The sequence below is a fragment of the Thamnophis elegans genome, chromosome 16 (genome assembly GCF_009769535.1).
Source record: "Thamnophis elegans isolate rThaEle1 chromosome 16, rThaEle1.pri, whole genome shotgun sequence".
Classification (NCBI taxonomy): Eukaryota; Metazoa; Chordata; class Lepidosauria; order Squamata; family Colubridae; genus Thamnophis; species Thamnophis elegans.
The window spans coordinates 10,432,851-10,453,561 of NC_045556.1; the positions used below are offsets into that span (position 1 = coordinate 10,432,851).

General features: G+C 39.2%; 2 protein-coding genes across 2 annotated transcripts in view; one reads left to right on the forward strand and one right to left on the reverse strand.

The window, feature by feature from the left end:
• FAM227B (family with sequence similarity 227 member B) overlaps positions 1–20,711 on the reverse strand; it is a 76,817-nt gene that overhangs the window by 34,428 nt on the left and 21,678 nt on the right. The window lies entirely within an intron of this gene.
• Positions 1–20,711, forward strand: part of FGF7 (fibroblast growth factor 7) — a 28,848-nt gene that overhangs the window by 1,856 nt on the left and 6,281 nt on the right. The gene's annotated exons all lie outside the window — the stretch shown is intronic.

Here is a 20,711-nt window from a genome sequence, read left to right on the forward strand (position 1 = left end):
ACATTTTTCCCCATAGCTGAATGTTATTTTAAAATTTACAAGAGAATTGATAAATGAATCTTTTAACTCCACTTTTCATTCCTTTTTTTAAAATTCATAAGTACTAATTATATGAGTCATGTTATCAATCTGATTTATGATGTGATACTGGTGAGAAAATCGTGAAATGTACTTTTAGTGTCTTGCTAATATTAATAGTTTTATACCAGACGGGATAATTTATAAATTATGAACGTAAAGGAAAAGTGTACAAGGGAGAGCACAGATCAGTAATTCTTTTTATTTTTAATACTGACTTGGGCGAAAGTATACTCTACGCAGTTTTGCATCTAAAAAATTATGCCATTTGGCACAAATTATAACATTCTATAACATACCTGTCTTTTAAAACTGAGTCCTATATTAGTTCAGGTCATTACTACATAGAATCAATTACTAGGAATAGATAAAATCTTAATATAAGAATCTAAAACCAAAATAAGCCATTTTTATTCAGCCCTTCTGGAATCCCCCACTGTTTTGCCATAGCAAAATACATAAAATTAATATAAATTGTATCTCTGTTTTCGTTGCTCAATTTCCTGCAATATTGAAAATAAGCTATTATCATATTTTATTTCTTCCCTATTTACCTTCTATTTCTTTAGATGGATTTCTAGCACCTCATAGTGACCAATAATGTTACAAAATACACTTTGCTTCAATCTCTGTGGGTCAAGTAAGCCCTTGGTTGGATCATATGGCTGAAGTCAACAGAACTGTATTTACTTCAGCTTTATTTACTTTATAAAGTTTATTATTACTCTCCATTGTATCTTGCCACATAGTTAAAACATACATTATTGAAAAAAGAAGTCCAGGATTAGATCAAAAGAGAGGGGTCTACTGCTCCAACTTTAGGAAAATATTCATTCTAGTAAGTTGATTAACATAGTTATCCAAAATGTACTGGATCAATCACACTGGTGCCAAGGATTCAAAAACTTTAAAATCCTTCTAAAAGACATAAAGAGGGAGACTGTGATGGAGAGAGAGACAGAGAGCTCAGGCAGGGGGGCTGCCCCCCACTAATGAAACTAGCCAAAAATATTTACCTGCATTGACATAAGCTAGAATTCTGGATGGTGAAACTGGGTCCAGGGTTTGAATGCCCTTCTTTGGTGGGATTGATCTGGTACAGACTTTTTTTTGCCAATATATAATTTCCTTCCAATTCACTAGTTGATTTCATGTGATATGAGGTTACAATCATGAGAAGAGAATCAAATAATGTGCAATTGATAAGAGTGTGGAATAAGAGATGCAGGGATGCTTCTCAACAGCATCCCATCCATGGTTCCCCACAGAAGGCTCTACTCCATGTCCCAAACCTAACTCAAACTGTACCTCTTTGTCTACCATTCTATTAACATTTCATGGACCCCAGTTAATAGCAGACGTCTGTATAATATTGGTATTCCCATATTATTCGTGGAAAAGGGATGTGGGTAGAAAAAGATACTTAATATGGTCTTTGCTTTCTCGGCTCCTACCCTCAATCCTATCTTACAACTCTCCCTTTTTGGTGTTCCAAAATATATTGTCTGTCTGTCTGTCTGTCTGTCTGTCTGTCTGTGTGTTTGTGTGTGTGTGTACATAAGTATAATTTCAACCTTATTCCTGAAATAAGGGCAGCATAGAAAAGCAATGGAGCAACAAGCCCCTTAACTTACTTTTTTTCCTGCTCAGATAATGAACATCACTTTCCATTAAGACGGTTGCATTCTTGAATAGCCTCTCTTCATCTCTCCGGACAAAGACACGTTAGGTCTCATCTCCAGGGGCATTAAATGGATCCCACTATAGAGGGTGTCATGTGATTCCTACTCTGGTGTTCATGGTTCTACTGGGATTAATAATTAATAGAAATAAAGGCCACCCCTTTGGAGTATCTGACTTCTTTTCTTTGGTCAACCATGTATCCATAGGGTAGATATGTATCTCAGTAAAATGAGCATTTTTTAAAAAAGTTTTATTTTCTTGATAGATAATCAAGATCTATCCAGTATCTTCACTACTGCAATTACTTGTTGACTATTTAATAATCAAAGCTTATTTTATTTCTATTCTATAACCCAAATCATTCAATTGTGTCATTATTCAGAACTGAATGAGGTTTCAGAATGAGAATTATCTAGAATCTCCTTATTATCATATGAGATGGCATTATCTCCACACAGCCTCCTTGTCCATGTCTTTATTTACATCTAAAAATACCTTACATAACTTTTACATTCAGAGCTTTCCTTGACATATACATATATACAAAGACTCACTCCCTTGTCTAGGTGTGTCCTTTCCTAATTTCTCATGCCTGCTCTGTTAAACTTCAGCTGCTCTTCTGGCTTTCTATCACTCAAATTCCTCCTTAAAGTCCAGCTTATGAATAGGAATCTAGCTAGAATCTCCTATTTAAATTGTGTGTGTGTGTGTGTGTGTGTAGGTGTGGATTTTTTTCTTCATCACTTTAATGTTTATGTACTTGGTGTGCATGTAAGTGTTTTTGAGTTACTGTTGACTCCTGGCCACCACCTGGACATATTCCTGCAGTTTTCTTGGCAAGTTTTTAGAAGTAAGTGGTTGGAGGTGGGTTGTATTAATTTAGCTACTAGTGCAATTTTCTCCAACCTGATTCTCTGCCAAGGAGTTGGGATTACTGGTTTCAGCATTCTCACTGCCCGTTTTTGCTGGGAATCCTGGAAACTATAACTTCAAAATATCATAAGGATAACAAGTTGAAGTGATGTTAATATGTCATTGGCAGTTCTGCCCTGTCTGAGAGGTTCCCACATTCCTGGAAGTACAGATTTCAAAACAAACCTGTTTTCTCTCTTATTGCTGGATGGACTGTATATGTTTCTAGTCTCACCTAGAATCATTCACTTGCTTATTTCCTCTAAGTTGGGGGGGGGGGGAGGTCCAACCATGGCAACTTTAAGACTTGCAGACTTCAACTCCCAGAATTCATCAGCCATTATGGGGAATTCTGGGAGTTGAAGTCTGCAAGTCTTAAAGTTGCCAAGTCTTGTCCACACAGTGGTTCAGAGATTCCCATAAGGCCAATGGAAGGTCAAACAACTCAGAAGGCTCTGTGTACAAACAGGTCTACAAAAAATGCTACCAACGCCAACCTTTATTTCCCTTCACTCAACATGTGAATTATGACATATCCATTGAGCTTCCTCTTTTAAAAAGTCAACCCTTGAAAGGGAACTCAACCTGGCCATTTCTTGTATTTTCAAATCAATGTTTATTTTCTAATATTGTAAGCTAGTCTAGCCAATATCCTGGGCGAAGGCCCTGTTGAATGTCTTGTTAAGGCATCCAGAGCAATATACCAAAACCAATTTGTCTGCCTCAACCTGTGCTTTAAATGAACAGGGGCTGAAAGTGTGACATCATTGCTATCAACAGGCCTGGATTTTATCATGATTAAAGTGACAGATCCCTGAAGCTGGAAACATGTGGGAGGTTTCTGTTTTCAGTTAGACTGGTATAAAGCAAATTGTAGGAATACAGAACAGGATGGTATTTATCCATAACAAAGTTGAGCATTTTGGATTTCTCACCCACATAAAAATGCATAGTTGAACCATTAATGTATAAAATGTGTGCATGAGAGAAACCTTTATCACATACATTTAGGTATTGCACAAAACAAATAGCAGACCTCTTAGCCAATCTTTTCTAACCTAGAATGTCTGAAATTGAAAAGAATCATACAGCGCTTGCTGCTAAAAGAAGAATATCTAAAATGCACATCTCTTTCAGTAATTATTAGGCTCCTTTGATGACCTAATAATATATATTCTACATATCTTTGTATTTCTCCATTATATAAAGTAGGTGTTTACTTCAACCCTCATAAATTACATAAAAATGCAATCCTATGAGAAAATAGAAGAGCAAATGACATCATTGTATAGAATGAAATGACAGTGCTCTGCATTTGATTATATATACTTGAGTCTAATGTTTTGTGTTCTTTTGAACAATGAGAGAAAAAAATTATAAAATATCTGACATAACTAAGCCACAGTTGTATCGCATTCAATTTTCACAAGCTTCATTTTTAATACAGACATTGTTAAAGTTTGAAAGGAGCAGTCCTGCTCCATAATATTTCCAAAAGCCATTTAAAACATAATTGCTAGTATGCTTTTTATTAATGAGAGACATAAAATCCTAGTCAATGAGGAATCATATACACAACCTGACATCAGTGGTGGGTTGCCAATTATTTTACTACTGGTTTAGGCGCACTTCTGTGCATGCGCAGAAGCGTCCCGGTGGGTGGGCAGAGCCTCCCGCCGCCGCTACTACTGGCTGGGCCAAACCGGGAGCAACCCACCTCTGCCTGACATGTAACATATATGGTCATGATGCCTGCACAAATGATAATCTACCAAACTGGGCCATAGCCAGCCCACTGAAAATACAGTAAAGTTTTGATTGATTGACCAGGAAGGTAAAATAGCTAAGGCATTTAATGTATATAGTTGATACACACACACGCACACAGACACACATACATACATATAAAATATCTCCAAGAACCACCTGAAAACTAATCAATTCTGCAAAATAGAACCCTCAGATCAACGCAAATGATCAGTTGACGAGTTTGACACTGAAGTAGTGTTTCCCAATGCAAGATGGTTTATAAAACAATGATCTGTATGGGAGAGTTCATAAAATAAAACTTACTTTTAATGCCATCCCAAAGGTCATTGTCTAAAGTATGGAAAGGAAATCTTAATATACCTGGGAATACTTTGGAACAAGTACTGGGTTGAAAGAGAGTGACTGGCCCAAGGTCCCCCCTTTCATAGCTAAGGCAGCACTGGAACTCACAAACTCCTGGTTTCTAAGGGTCTTAACCCCTAGGGGTCTATCAAGTATGAAGTTATGAAGTACTGACTGAATGGCTGGTCAAACTTTGACTTATATCTTAGTCAGTTTTCCTATTTTTAATCTGTTATCTGGAGGTCTCCAAATGTGGCAACTTGGAAGACTAGTGGACTTCAACACCCAGAATTCCCCTGCCAGCATGTCTTAAAGTTGCCAAATTTGGAGGTCCCTGCTGTAAACTATTGCACATATACAGACAATATGTTCAGATTTGCAGAAATATATTGCAACTGCCTTTAGGCCATGAAGAGTTTGTGCCAGCTTCTGAACTCTCAGGGGTCCAGAGAAACCTAGCATTGGATCTAGATTTACCCACTCCTATAAACTTCGGCACACAACTCTAGCTAACGTAACAACTCGGTATCATAATGGCCCACACAGAGAAGCCAGGAGGGCGTGGGAACTTGCATAAGAACGCACAGCTCCCTTTGGGGGACAGAGCACTGCAGTGCCACACACACAGCCTACAGCATTGCTCTCCTGGGAGATGCTTCGATTCCAGCTTTGCTCACATTTGCATGGATTTTATTAGGCCGTAGAGCCATGTAGGTCAGCCAAGTAGCATATTTATCGGATGGGGTTTGGAACTTTTTTTTTTTGGTCTGGCAAGAAGAACCTTCCCACTTGCCAGGGTTAGGATGGATTGCCCTTTGGGGCTTTGCTGCAATTTCTACTTAAGCCAGGAGATGCCTCCATCCAACAGGGAGGGCTTGAATGGAGTGAAATGCGACCAAACCCCATCCGATAAATATACTACTACTTCAATCTCGTGGAATTCATTAAAACCCATGATCGGGTCTCTTGAGAACCTGGTTTACCATGGCTTTCACTCTGGGAATGAATACAAAGAAATCCGTGCAACCATTGGATAATAATAAACAGCTCTCTCAAACTGGGCGGCAAGGGTGTAAATTTCATAGGAGATGGTGACACATAGGTCTCTTCCAAGCTTTCATTTAGCAATGGGGAGGGACCCTGTTCTTTTCTTAAAGTTACATTTGACGTTTAAGATATAATTCCAGGCTGTTTCTTTAATATCCTTGAGAAAATAGAGAAAAAAACTATAAAGTGATAAGCAGCTTAAATATCTGTGATATCTAATTCTGACTGGCACCAATAAGGACATCTATTTTTACTAAATCTTGGTCATTATTCATCATAATGAATAATGATTGACCAGGCCACCAACAGCCTGAGGAAAAAAATCACTCTGTGGTTGACATAAATCACTGCTCTTCAGCTTGAGGACTAACAGCCAAGAAACACTCCCAAGGAAGACATCTGCCTCAAAATAGATTTGGGACAAAGTCTTGACCTCTTTGTGTTTTTTTTTCTTTTCTTTCTGTTTTACACTCTCCTTTTAATGATGGGATATTAATCAGTTTTTAAAAAGCTGTTGTGCGTTAGACCAAAAAAATATTCTAGAAATATGAATTCTATCCTCCATTTTCCTTTCCTTTATACGTCCTAGATCATCACTGCTTGTTTCTGAATCCAAAAATAGCCGAGTGATTTCAGAGTAAAAATTAATATATGAGTGTATGATCAGTTGATCAGTTAATGGCTCATTGGCTAATAAGAAAATGACAAAGATTGGTGCAGGCAGTCAACAGAAGTCAATACTGACTTGAAGGCCATGAACAAAATGAAGCACGGCGTTAGCTATGTAATGGAGGTCAATGCTAGCATTCGCATGTTAAAGATGGAGAGCTGAAGATGAGGTACAATAGTTTGCATCACTAAGCGATAGTCAGCTTTGTACATAAACAGAAGATTTCCTGGTTGAACATAATAAGGCTCTAGCTATTTTTTGTTTTATCTAATACAATCACAAAGTATTAAAAACATAGAACCGGAAAAAAGATAAATTGTTCCTAAGAAATTAGCAGTTTAACTTTTTAAAAACATACTAGATGTTAACCAATTTCATTATGTACATGATGTACAATGACAATAAAGGCTATACTAACTGTAGCTGACATACACTTGGCCTATGATGGCTGTAATGCCATTTTCATTGTTGGTACGCATGGGAAATCTTCCATATAACAAATAATGTTGATGTTTTGGAAATGGATATTCAAAGGTATGGCTGATAAAAGCACACAGAATTCATAAGGCAGCAAACAAATCAAGAATGAACTCAGTAGGTCTTACAGATTTGTTATGTTCTTAAATATATGAAATCAACTTTAAAAAATACTGTAGCTTAACTATAACAGAATTCACCAGTACAGTACCCTGGACATCGCTTGTTCCTTTGGCTCAATATTGCTTAACCAGCCTTTTAATTACATTGGACCAGGATCTTTGACTGGTATAACACTGTTGCATTCAAATTAATAGGCACATTTCAGATGATAATAATAATAATAATAATAATAATAATAATATATAATATAAAATCGCGCAGACTGATTATAAATTGCGGCACAATTCAGTAGCACAAATGATCCATTGGAATTTGTGCAAAAATTATAATATTAAAACAGCAACAAACTGGTGGGAACATCAGCCTGAAAAAGTCACCGAAAATCAGATGGTCAAGATCTTGTGGGATTTCCGTATACAAACCGACAAAATACTGGCGCATAATACACCAGACATCACACTGGTTGAGAAAAATAAGGTCACAATCATAGACATCGCAATACCAGGTGATAGCAGGGTCGCCGAGAAGGAACATGAAAAGATCACAAGATACCAGGACTTAAAAATCGAAATTCAATGACTATGGCACAAACCAGCAGTGGTAATTCCAGTGGTAATTGGCACACTGGGTGCTATTCCAAAAGCACTGGAATTACATTTAAAACAGTTAAAAATTGACAAAATCACCATTAGTCAAATGCAAAAAGCCGCACTGCTTGGATCTGCACGCATATTAAGAAAATACGTTACGACGTCCTAGGCCCCTGGGTGGGGCCCGACTAGTAACCAATGCCAAATCCGGTGAAACAACTGGCCGCTGTGATACAATTGTATAATAATAATAATATAAATAATATAAAATAAAAGATAAAGTGGACAGTGAACAAACTTGGTTATGGTTAAAAACAGGTACATTAAAGAAAGAAACAGAGTCACTAATCCTGGCTGCGCAAGAACAAGCTATCCGCACAAATGCCATTAAGGCCAAAATCGAAAAATCCTCTGATGATGCCAAATGCAGACTTTGCAAAGAAGCTGACGAAACTGTTGATCACATACTCAGCTGCTGTAAAAAAATCGCGCAGACTGATTATAAATTGCAGCACAATTCAGTAGCACAAATGATCCATTGGAATTTGTGCAAAAATTATAATATTAAAACAGCAACAAACTGGTGGGAACATCAGCCTGAAAAAGTCACCGAAAATCAGATGGTCAAGATCTTGTGGGATTTCCGTATACAAACCGACAAAATACTGGCGCATAATACACCAGACATCACACTGGTTGAGAAAAATAAGGTCACAATCATAGACATCGCAATACCAGGTGATAGCAGGGTCGCCGAGAAGGAACATGAAAAAATCGCAAGATACCAGGACTTAAAAATCGAAATTCAATGACTATGGCACAAACCAGCAATGGTAATTCCAGTGGTAATTGGCACACTGGGTGCTATCCCAAAAGCACTGGAATTACATTTAAAACAGTTAAAAATTGACAAAATCACCATCAGTCAAATGCAAAAAGCCGCACTGCTTGGATCTGCACGCATATTACGAAAATACGTTACGACGTCCTAGGCCCCTGGGTGGGGCCCGACTAGTAACCAATGCCAAATCCGGCGAAACAACTGGCCGCTGTGATACAATTGTATAATAATAATAATAATAATAATAATAATAATAATAATAATAATAATAATAATAATAAATAATGAGTTTCTCTCTTTCTTAAGAAAATTATGGAACAACAAGAAAACTTTTGGAATTTAATTAGATGTACTTGTGGAAAACCTAGTGGGTTTTATTTAAGGGACCCGCTTTACAATTGTTGGACAAATGCTGCCAATTGGGACACCAAAACTCAGAGCATCTGGCTACACTGAATTCATCCAGCCACCTATGTAGAAAAATTAAACCCTGCCAAGGATGGTTGTTATTATGAATTGCATCGCTATGCAGGCTATAAAGAGATGATCTTCTATGCTAATTCATACTTTCATAACCTTCAAAATGGAGATCTAGAATGTAGGCGGTCTAGAATAAGGTGGTCCATGAAAAGGCAGAGATTTCAGAGAATGCAAAGTGATGTTGCTTATTTCTGGAAAGCATAAAGTAGCCCTATCTCACAATTAAAGGTATTTGTTTAACCTCTAGATCTCTTTAAGATATGTACTGTATCAAAAGACTGTTTCTCCCTGGATCAGGGGTGCGGTTCCCAACCCCTGCTCTGTCGACTGGCACAGTAACTGGGCCGTGCAAACAAGCGAAGCTCCACACGCGGGATGCAGGCAGCACACGAAACCACACCCCCTCTGGTCCATGGAAAAATCTCTCTCCATGGAACCCACCCCTGGTGGCCAAACTATTGGGGGCCACTACCTGGCTCAGATCTGACTCTCTCTCTTTTTTTTTTAGACCAATTACAGGAGGCAAGAACACTAGCAAGAGAATAATTTACATCATAACTTCCCACTGAGACAAAAACATTGCTCTCTTTAAGCAACTGATACATTTGCAAGATCTTCATTTCGCTGTGTTGGCGGTTTTTCTTAAGGCCTGTTGATTGAAGTTTCGTTTAGTATGAATATATATTAGATTACAACTGGTAATTTTTCATGGCAGATTATAGTTTTGTCACTGCTTATCTACTATTATTAGATTATATTATTATTAGAGTCTAGATTCCTGAAGCTTTTATACTGGTGTTACAAAATAGTATAAAATACTGATTTAACTGGATTACCTTCTATTTGTATTTCATCTTTTGTAAACTTTTTCAGCATATTTTTGTGGAGACTACTACTACTACTACTTTTGTTGAAAACAATAAGCTCTGAAGACCTTTACCCAGCCCAGCAGGTCTCAAAAAGTGCACCGTTTTTCACATGTGCAAAGAAATTCATAGGCTACAACTAATTAACAGGTTAGAGACAGTACATCTGTGAATTTATAATGGGCAGAACCTTTAACTGAATCAGTTTGTGGATTAGAGAAAAGAAATGATTATTATGTTGGAGTAAATCCACTTCTGTACCACCATAAACCATGATAATGAATTCAAGAATTCTTTCAATGGACCGCATCCCAAACCACCATTCTCTTCTGAGTTTCACAGGCAGACAGTAGACTAAAATATGTGGGTGGTGCTGGCATAACAGGCGTGATTAGAGTAGCCAAAGGATGCAGTAATTCAATCCACCCTTTGGAGGCTTCTGCCACAAATATTCAATAGAAATTCGAGCTGTGCTCTTCGCAGCTGTACTGATACAAAGGAAAGCAGTGGGTCTCGGTCATGGAGAGGTCTCCATGTGTTCTATACCAGGGGTCTCCAAACTCGAAATTTATGACTTGTGGACCTCAACTCCCAGAATTCCACAGTCCGCAAGTCTTAAGAGTTGTCAAGATTGCCAACTATTCTATACCTATAAAGAGTATTGGTGTACCTTTGGATATTTTCCAGATTTAGTTGGTTAGATTTTAAAACTAAACTTTCTACAAAACAGATATTGGGTATTTCTTATTGTTGTCAAGACCTCAGACTCAAATCCTTTGCATGCCTTTTCGCAGTTCCCTCACCAAAACAATTCCCTTCAAAATCATTATTCTCCTTATATTAGAAGTGACTCTCCACTTCTAATATCATCACTTGGCCCTATTTTATTTTTGCCTCTTGATTTCACTGGCTTTTTAATCATCTTTAAGCCTCTGCCACCACCACCACCCCAAAAAATATTTTCCATAGAAATATTTAATCGGCTCTGGGTGATTTATGTCATAGAATTGGCAACTCACAGCACCAAGCAGAATATTTCTTTCTTTCTGGCAAACCATCTCCAGCTGTTTTCCCAAAAAGAAGAGGGCTGTTTGCGTTCTCAGTTTGCAGGAAAAAAACTATTTTGCATGAATATCACCTTTTAAAATCCTAATCAATTACTGTCGTCCTTTTTTTAATTCATTATTCAAAAACTCCAGAAAATACTGGCAACAATTTCTGAATAATACCTGCCTGCTTTCTGTTAGGCCAAATGCCAGTCAGACAGACTTTCAGATTAGATTCCCTTTCATTCTTCTGCCTTTTCAAAATGCGAAAACATTATTGGGAGAAAACGAATCATTCACTCATTATTATTATTTTTTGTAACCTGGGTGTTCCAAAGAAGCAAAGCCCACTCAAGGCAGTATACAAAAGCAAAACAAGATAGAAAATATAACTTTATCGATTCGGGAGAAACGCAGGGAGTGAGGCTGCATGTGGAAAGTTCGATTAGCAATATAATGGCTATTTCATGTAACCTTTACGAAATACTATCAACGAGCAGTTTAGTTTCCCAAATTCTAGATGAGAGGATGATTCTGCACGCTTCCATAAAATCTGAGATTTAAGAATAGCTGAGCTTAGATATTGATAATGTCAAACCCAATATCTGGAGGCTCTCATGGTCAGGATGGGGAGGATGGACTTTAGACAGAGTGTAGAGTAGAATAGAGTTGAGTAGAGTAGAGTCGAGTAGAGTCTCAGTGGTTTTGGGTTTGTAATCACAACCCAAATGATTCCAGGAAAATTCTATCTTTGACTTTGAATTGGTGTTGTATTCTCCTTCACAAAGGTAGCTCACAATTTGGGAACTCTCCTAGAATCACAACTCCTGCTCAAGAAGCAGATAGTAGTTGTGATTAGATTTTATTTAACTGCATCTTCCGTGTCCCTGTGGCCTTTCCTGGATTAGGATGGCCTGCTCACTGTCACTCATGCCTTATTTACCTCCTGCTTCAGCTACTGTAACATGCAGTCTTACGTAAGCAATATCCAGAATCTACAACTAATGTGGGGTCCACCAGGCAAAGATGGAGGTGTCCTGATATAATGAAGTATTAATGTTATTTTAGGTGTTGCGTTCATTTTCCAGGTAGGATTAAGGGTGCTGTGATCACCTTACATAACCAGGCTTCAGATCTGGTTATCTGAAGGATTGCCTTTATGAAAAGTTTGGTGAACATAACTGTTTCTGATTCAAAAAACAAGTTGAATCCAAAACAAAACTAGCCCAAATCTAACTTTCCTTTCCATGATCCCTATTTTTAATTATGAGCTAAAGTATTAACTCTTTAGAATATATATCATCTTAATCATTTACATCATAAGCTGAAACGTATTTAAAATTCTATGCAACATAACCAGCTAAACTTGTATGTCTTTTACTGTAATACAGCTAAAGAATGATAGACTAAGAAATCAGAGGGGGAAACACAATGAAAAGTTGCAGCATGACTCAAACAAAGTGAATAAATATGCTGGAAAGTGATTCATTCCTAATAACACTGAATTCAATTCATGTGTGTGTACCTCTTTAACCTTCTCTGATATTGAACAGTGTCAGGAAAGAAAATTAACATTGAATTTAATTCATATTTTCATGCCTCTTTAACATCCTCAGATATCGAACAGTGTCAGGGGGAAAATGTAAGGAATATAGGAATAATCAGGAAGATTAGAAAGTAAGTTTTTAAAAGTGCATGTTTAAGATGGCACAAAATACCTAACTTACAATGCTTGTACAAGAGGGCATAAATATGAATAGAATGACATAATTAGATTATGATAATCTAAAGCCAATAAGGGCAAAAAGGATTACTATAGGAGTGGAATGAGGGAATCTTCAGATGCAACCCTAGAACATAAAATAACTATTTTATCAACCTGACTGATACCTAATGAAGGGTGTGTTGTTTTCATTTTCAACAAAAATAACATTATATTGGAAAGACAGATTCCAAATAATGCTAATGAAAACCAATAACTCTGCTAGAAACTGCTCTTGGAGGAGGATGTCCTCCAGAAGTGGAACTGTAGCTTAAGCATGGACATAGATGAAAGCAACATACTTCCTCACCTACTAGAATCTTAACCACTGGCTCCCTAAATGTGTTAAGAAATATACAGCTCCTCAAATCTTTATCCTGAGCCTCTAGTGGACAGATCTTATCCAACTGCATAACCAGCTGAGCCCAGCTGCTGGAGTGTAAGAAAGCAGGCTCCGGAGAATGCAACACAAGAAACTTGGAGTTGACTTTAGGAGGGTTAACTTCTTAGGCTTATTCGAAATATGCTGGCTTAAGGGCGGCTGCTGACCTCATATGCCCCTATAATGGTCACGTTGATGTAAAAAACCTGTTATATTAGTCCGACATAAGTTCATTCTGAAGAACTTCCACTGGAAATACTGGTCCCTCTTCATCACTGGAATGCCTCATCAGCTTTGAACAGTCAAGAAGACCTTTTAAGAAGTCTGTTTGAATAGTCAATGGGCTTGATCACTAGGGACAGGATGACAGGGAAGAATATTTCCAAAGAACTAGAGGCATTCATGGTGACCAGGAGGAAAGTCTCTGCGTTTTGTTGAACAGGACAGCACAGCAGAAGAAGAGAGTCCAGATAACATTTTGAATGCATGCCAAAAAATAAGGATACATGGGGGGGGGGGGGGGGGGAGAATATGTAACATTTTAATGTGGATGGTTTTAGTAAGAAAGTGCAAACTGGCAGGGGACGGACTTAAGATGAATAAAGAATGAGAAACAGAGCGAACACCAAATAGAGAGAGTCCACTCTCCCTAAAATCAGATAATTTCCCGTACAGCGTGGGAAGTAGATGTGGTGTGTGTAATTAGGGGTTGGTGCATAATTAGGATTAGGGCTTTGGGGCAGACTCAGCAGATATAACCCAGCTCTGAAGCTCTCACTAATGGGGGTCAGCCCAGTCCAGCTGAAAGCATTTTCTTCCTGGGAAACAGCAACAGAAGGAATAGCCAACATTGAGCACTATCTAATAAAATGAAATTCAATGGTGAAAAGAATAAGGTTCTACATTTAGGCAAGAAAAACGAAATGCACAGGTACCGTATAGGTGGTACCTTGCTCAATAGTAGTAACTGTGAGAGGGATCTTGGAGTCCTAGTGGACAACCATTTAAATATATGCCAGCAGTGTGCAGCAGCTGCCAAAAAAGCCAACACAGGCTGCAAAAACAGAGGGATAGAATCAAGATCACATGAAGTGTTAATACCACTTTATAATGCCTTGGTAAGGCCATATTTGGAATACTGCATTCAGTTTTGGTCGCCACGATGTAGAAAAGATGTGGAGACTCTAGAAAGAGTGCAGAGAAGAGCAACAAAGATGATTAGAGGACTGGAGACTAAAACATATGAAGAACGGCTACAGGAACTGGGTATGTCTAGTTTAATTAAAAGAAGGACTAGGGGAGACATGATAGCAGTGTTCCAATATCTCAGGGGATGCCACAAAGAAGAGGGAGTCAAGCTATTCTCCAAAGCACCTGAGGGCAGGACAAGAAGCAATGGGTGGCAACTAATTAAGGAGAGAAGCAACTTAGAATTGAGGAGAAATTTCCTGACAGTGAGAACAATTAATCAGTGGAACAGAAGTTGCCTCCAGAAGTTGTGAAAGCCCCAACACTGGAAGTCTTTAAGAAGATGTTGGATAGCCATTTGTCTGAAATGGTATAGGGTTTCTTGCCTAGGCAGGGGATTGGACTAGAAGACCTCCAAGATCCCTTTCAACTGTGCTATTGTATTGTATTGTATTGTAATCCCCTGGCCATGGAGTTCCAGAGGAGGAGGAGGAGGAGGAGGAAGGGGGGAGGGGGGAGGGGGAGAAAAAGAACAGTTCTTTCAGCACACTGAATTTTTTTGTAAATCTCTCTAGAGATGCTGACAAAAGAGTGGAGGTGCCTTGCAGCTCCCATGAAAGAAGGAAGTTGTAGTGTTGTTGTGGTGCTGGTGAGTGATGGAGAATAGTCGAAGTATCGCCAAGGGATGTATTCTTCAATGCTTCCTCATTCTGCGAACAAAGAAAACACATCCATTATCTCGCCAAAATGGTTTGGTGGTCCGTGTTAGTCAGAAAGCTCACTGCCATCTATTGAATGCGGCTGCCAGCTGAAGTTCATACTTGATACGCTTATACCTAAAGCACGCAGTCTGGGAATTGTAAGAGTTGCCTTCTCCAACACATCTGAAGAAAATCAGATTGAGGAAAACTGACACTCTAGCGTTGGCTCAGAGTCAGCCATCCGAGGCCGAGGCGACGCTTCCATTTTGAGCAGGCTGCTTGCCGCCCCATTCATGGGGAGGCAAACAGGGTGGCCAGGTGGCTGGTCTCCTGCCTTTGCAAAGGCTACCCCCCCCCCCCCCCCCGACTGTTATTAAGAGGCTGAGTGGTGCCCCCAGGCTGCCATTTGTATGCAAATTGGAAAGAAAGATGAAACTTGGAAGGTCTACTTAGAAAAATGTTGTAATTGCTAGGCTGCAACAATTAGTGTTGTTTACTTTCTTTTCCTCTGCCTGTAGTTTGCAAAGCAATGTGATTAGATACCAAACAGAAAGAAAAGCTCCTGGAGGAATGAATGATGGAGCCAAAGTAACTTGAAACTTTTTCTTTCTTTCTTTCTTTCTTTCTTTCTTTCTTTCTTTCTTTCTTTCTTTCTTTCTTTCTTTTCTTTCTTTCTTTTTCTTTCTTTCTTTTTGCAAGTGCCCAAGACATGCAAACTAAGTTATGTAACTCTATACTACTCCCAGCAGAATGTTTTAGGAATTTCGTTATAATTTTCTCCCTTCCAGGCTCCCATTGAACCATGTATGTAGAAGATGACCATAGGAGGAGAGTCCGAGGGAGGGGTCAAACGTGTCATGTCATGAGACCCTTCGTGCCCACAAGAGATCTAAGTCCAGGCCACCCTGAATACATTAATTCCTGCTCATTTCCCTTAGTTGTTAGTAGCTCAGATTTTTGTAGAGAGCTTAAGCTTGGAATAAACCTTTATATTCATTTGAACTGCCTGCATCACCTGATTTTACATTATATTGCCGCTTGATATTGTATATTTGAATACCGCCACAAAAACGCATACATTGGGACGGATCCCAGCATTTTATGAGAATTTATAATAATTACCTACTGCTTTGCGTGATAAGTTGAAATTATTCTGGGTTTGTTCTGGATATGTGTACTGGGCTGTTCTACAGGTTGTATTTATATGTTTCCTGGATGTGTGTAGCTGTTAGTTGTTAATTATTGCGCCCACAACCAGGTTCCATACAAATACATGTAGTTCCATACAAATACATGTAGAACAGTCCAGTACCTTTAGAAGTCGAGTGGTTTCAGTAAAGGCATACAGATCTTGCTCTCACCATGGCAGGTAGGAAATTAATTTCATAAATTGTAAACATGTTATTTAGCAATACTATTTCAGAACTATTTTGCATGTATACTGAGAGCTTCTGCACTGGACACAAATTCCTTGTGTGTCTAATCACACTTGGTCAAATAAAGTATTCTATTCTACTCTACTCTACTCTACTCTACTCTACTCTAACTTCTGATATTTTGTAGTTTCTTAATATTTTCAGGTTGTAATGAGAAATACCTCAGAGGTAGCATTTGGGGTTTTCTCACTATACAGTAGTTGTTCTTTTAATCCAAATCATTCCCAAAAAGTAAATTCTAAGTAGCTACGGGAGCCTTTCCAGTTTTTAGCATGAAGTCACTCTCACCAATTGTCCATTAACCATCCATCTTCAGGAGATGATATGTAAGGGCGTGCAATCCACCTCTCACCTGCCTTACACCTGCAAAGCTTCCATATGTTTTAAGTCTATTTTATTGCCCCAAATGCTGCTAAGTAACAAGCAAGAATTTTCCCTCTTGTTTGATTTAAATGTTATTTATAGCAGCTGGTCAATGTTAAGTTAAGTAGGTTTTGGCAAATTTTGATTTGGAAATAAAGTTAACATACATTTGTTTTAAAAGGAATTTAAAACCTCTATAGCTTCCAATGGAATTTGCAGCCTGCCTCTGCATATTTATGATGTCTTAAGTGTTCAGTCCCAAGAAGATATAGATAGGCTAGTAGTACTGAACATAATCCAGACTAGTAGAAACAGAATGCTGAGGTATTTGTACAGGTTTTAATTGGCTAAACACCAGATGTCACTTTTGTTTTAGCAAAACTGCACTAAGCACTGTTTTTTTTTAATCGTGTGGTTTCTAGGACTCTGCAGTTTTTCATTTATGTCTATTTATAAGCTGTGATCTTTACAACAGTTTTATCTCAGACATAGGAACACATGGCCGCCCAAACTTTGTTGACTGACATTCTCAAGGGCTCTATCCAACCAGACCAGTGATAAGGCATGCTGGGTATCAATAAAGGAGAATATTTGTAGTTCAGGTTTGAAATAAGGGGTCCTTGGTGGTCTCTGAGCTTGGCTTTCTTGCAGATGTTTCGTTATCCAAACTAGGTAACATCATCAGTATGATAATGATGGCTGCACTGATGATATTACCTAGTTTGGGTAATGAAATATCTTCAAGAAAACCAACAAGCTCAGAGATCACCAAGGACCCCTCAATGCTAGTTATGGCAGTTCAATAATATCCTGATATAAAGGCCTCTTTTTTAAACCTCTAGAAGAATTAATTAAGAAAGTAAGAACCTATAGTTCTTGTGACAAAGCAGGTAGCAGGGCAAAATAACTGATCAAGCCTAATTAAGTCAATTTATCTTTTAAGAAAAACTGGGAAGAGGTTGCGAAACAAAAGAAGAAGATATCACTGAATGTTAGAAATGCATGCACACCTTGCTACCTTTTAAAGTGATCTTAAGAAGTTATGTACATTCCCACACATCACTGGATTTTTCTCTTGAGATGTGTTCAAGCATAGAAGCTTCAGAAAAGCCAGGCATAACTCTTGGTGCTTTACTGACGACAACATGGATTCTGCATGAATCTGCATTAGGGTGCAAGAATCAGACTTTATGTGGCAGTAAAACGTATTTTGTTGCATGTACTTTTCTCAATGTTTTCTTTGAAAAAAAATTCAAACCTTAATAGCTACAAAAGCTGCAGGATTAGTATAACCTTTTCACTTGTGTCGCCCTGAGGGTAATGATTAAGATCTTCATGATGGACAGAAACTAATCAAGGAGGGATCCAACCTAGAACTAAGAAATTTGCTGACAGTTAGAACAACTGATCAGTGGAATGACTTGCCTTCAGAAGTTGTGGGTGCTCCATCACTGGAGGTTTTTTCAGAAGAGATTGGACAATTATTTGACTGAAATGATATAGGATTTTCTATCTGGGAAGGGTGTAGTAATTAGAACACCTCCAAGATTCTTTCCAACTCCATTATTTTGTTACCTGATGATCACCTTTGTACACAAGGATTTTTTGGTTGAACATTAGGTATTCCGTTATCAGTGGTGGGTTCCAGATTCCGTTCCAACCGGTACAGTTGGAACGAGCCCAGCGGTATCCACATGGACGCGTGCAGCGCGTATGCGTCTTAGCACCTCCACATTTCAGCTGCTCAGTGGAGCATCACACAGGAGCTGTACATGCCGTGCGCATGCGTGGAAGCGCAGAAGACTTAAAAGACCAGTAAGGAGCTCGGGCGGGCAGGTGAGCCCTCCGGAGCACCATACCGGAACGGTATCCGGTGCTCCAGGATGGCTCCGGTATGCCCGTACTGGGGCGTACCGCCTGCAACCCACCACTGTCTGTTATATAAGTCTAAGTGCTATTGCTACTATTTTGTTCTACAGATCTCTTCTGCAGAAGCTCATTAGCAAAATCTGATTCTGTCTTCCTTCAGCTGCATATTCTGTCTACTTTCAAATGTTTTCCTGGCTCCGGCACATTTCAAAACCAGCTTCCTTTTGCTGCCTTCGAAAATTTTAGCAAGGGGTTCTCTGCCCGTTTGCTGGGTGGGTGTGGTCTAGTTGGCCTCCTGCACCACAGCGGGGGGGGGGCTTTTTTGCCCTCCCCAGGCTCCGGAGGCTTTCCTTGAATCTCTGGGAGGGCAAAAATGGCCTCCCCAGGCTCCAAAAGCCTTCTGGAGGCCGGAAACGGGCCTGTTTTTTGCCCTCCCCGAGCCTCCGCATGCACCTTGCAGTCACCTGCGTTCCAAATGGGCCGCATGGGGACACCTGGGATGGGTGGGGCCAGCCAGGAGTGGGATTTGGGGGTTCTCCAAACTGCACATAATCTTAGCTAGAGGTTCTCCAGAACCCCTGCGAGCCCCCAGCAGCCCACCACTGTATCTACGTCAGAGGAAATGTACAAGGTACTTGCAGGCAAAAAAAATCAGAGAGACAAAGCCAACTGGTGGGTTTCTGTTGGCTTTAAGGTGATGAAAGCTGCTGTTGTCCGAGGTCACCACGTGAGATCTCCACTCTTCAAGTCTGCGCTAGTGAAGTCAAAGTGGTTAGAAAATCAGAGACACAAGGAAATGCCGTATAGCTCATGACAGCTGGAAACACATGCTGCCAGGCTGGGGGAAATTGTTGCTTGTGTTGTCGGCATTAGTCTACATGTAATTTAATAGACTATTTTCTGCTGCTTTTTGGTTTGGAGAACAGCTGTTCCCCCATGCCTGCCTCTCAGTGGTTGATTTGACGCTTTAGAAAAAGGAGATTGGTGCCTGCTAATGTCATAACCAGAGTTTTCTATCTTCTTCACAATCCTTGGTTAGTACAATATTCAGGAATGTCAGTTACAATTCTGTTAGCTTCTAGGTAAAAGGGATGTGGTGGCTCAGTGGCTAAATGCTGAGCTTGTCAATCAGAAAGGTCGGTGGTTCGAATTCCTAATGCCATGTAACAGAGTGAGCTCCCGTTGTCCCAGCTTCTGCAACCTAGCAGTTCGAAAGCATGTAAATATGCAAGTAGAAAAATAGGAACCACCTTTGGAGGGAAGGTAACAGCATTCCGTGCACCTTCGGTGTTGAGTCATGCCGGCCACATGACCACGGAGACGTCTTTGGACAGCGCTGACTCTTTGGCTTTGAAATGGAGATGAGCATTGCCCCCTAGAGTCAGGAAAGACTAGAACACATGTGCAAGGGGAACCTTTATCTTTACCTTGGATTTCTTGCACAAAGCTTAACTTGCTCTGTAGCCAACGTTTGTTTGATTCCTCTTTCTGGAATCAAGAAAACATGGAAATGGATGGAAAATGATAATATTTTGTCTCAGGGGAGCCTAGATATCAACAAAGCATCCTGAAATGTAACTGGCCAGTGCAATTCCCAAAACATGAAGTCAGATAAAAGTTGATTTTATCTGCTGGGAATTCTGAGTTGTGATTAAAGAACACTGAGCTGTATTATCTAATGTCTGCGTAAAGGGGAATAATTGTTATGCTGAGGACTAATTTGCATTACTGTTGACAAGCAGTGCTTAGTCAATCCTTCTGCATTATGGGGGATTTTATGCTGACTCCTTTAGAGCTGCACTTTAGTCTCACTTGATGCAGCTGCAAGACAACTGCACAGCAAATAAACTGGTTTTCTACAGTTTGGTTGCTCTGGTTGCTGCCCATCCCGTCCATCATAAACACAATATGGGCTATCTCATTTGAGATTTCAAGGACAAGATAAAGATTCTCATGTTTAATGAGAGAGAATTCTGTAGAATTGTTCAACATGGCAATTCTGAACAGCAGTGAGCCTATATTATTGCCATTTCTTAAAACAGGCAGGCCTGGAATAATTGCTTATAAATTTGTTAGAATGTCAAG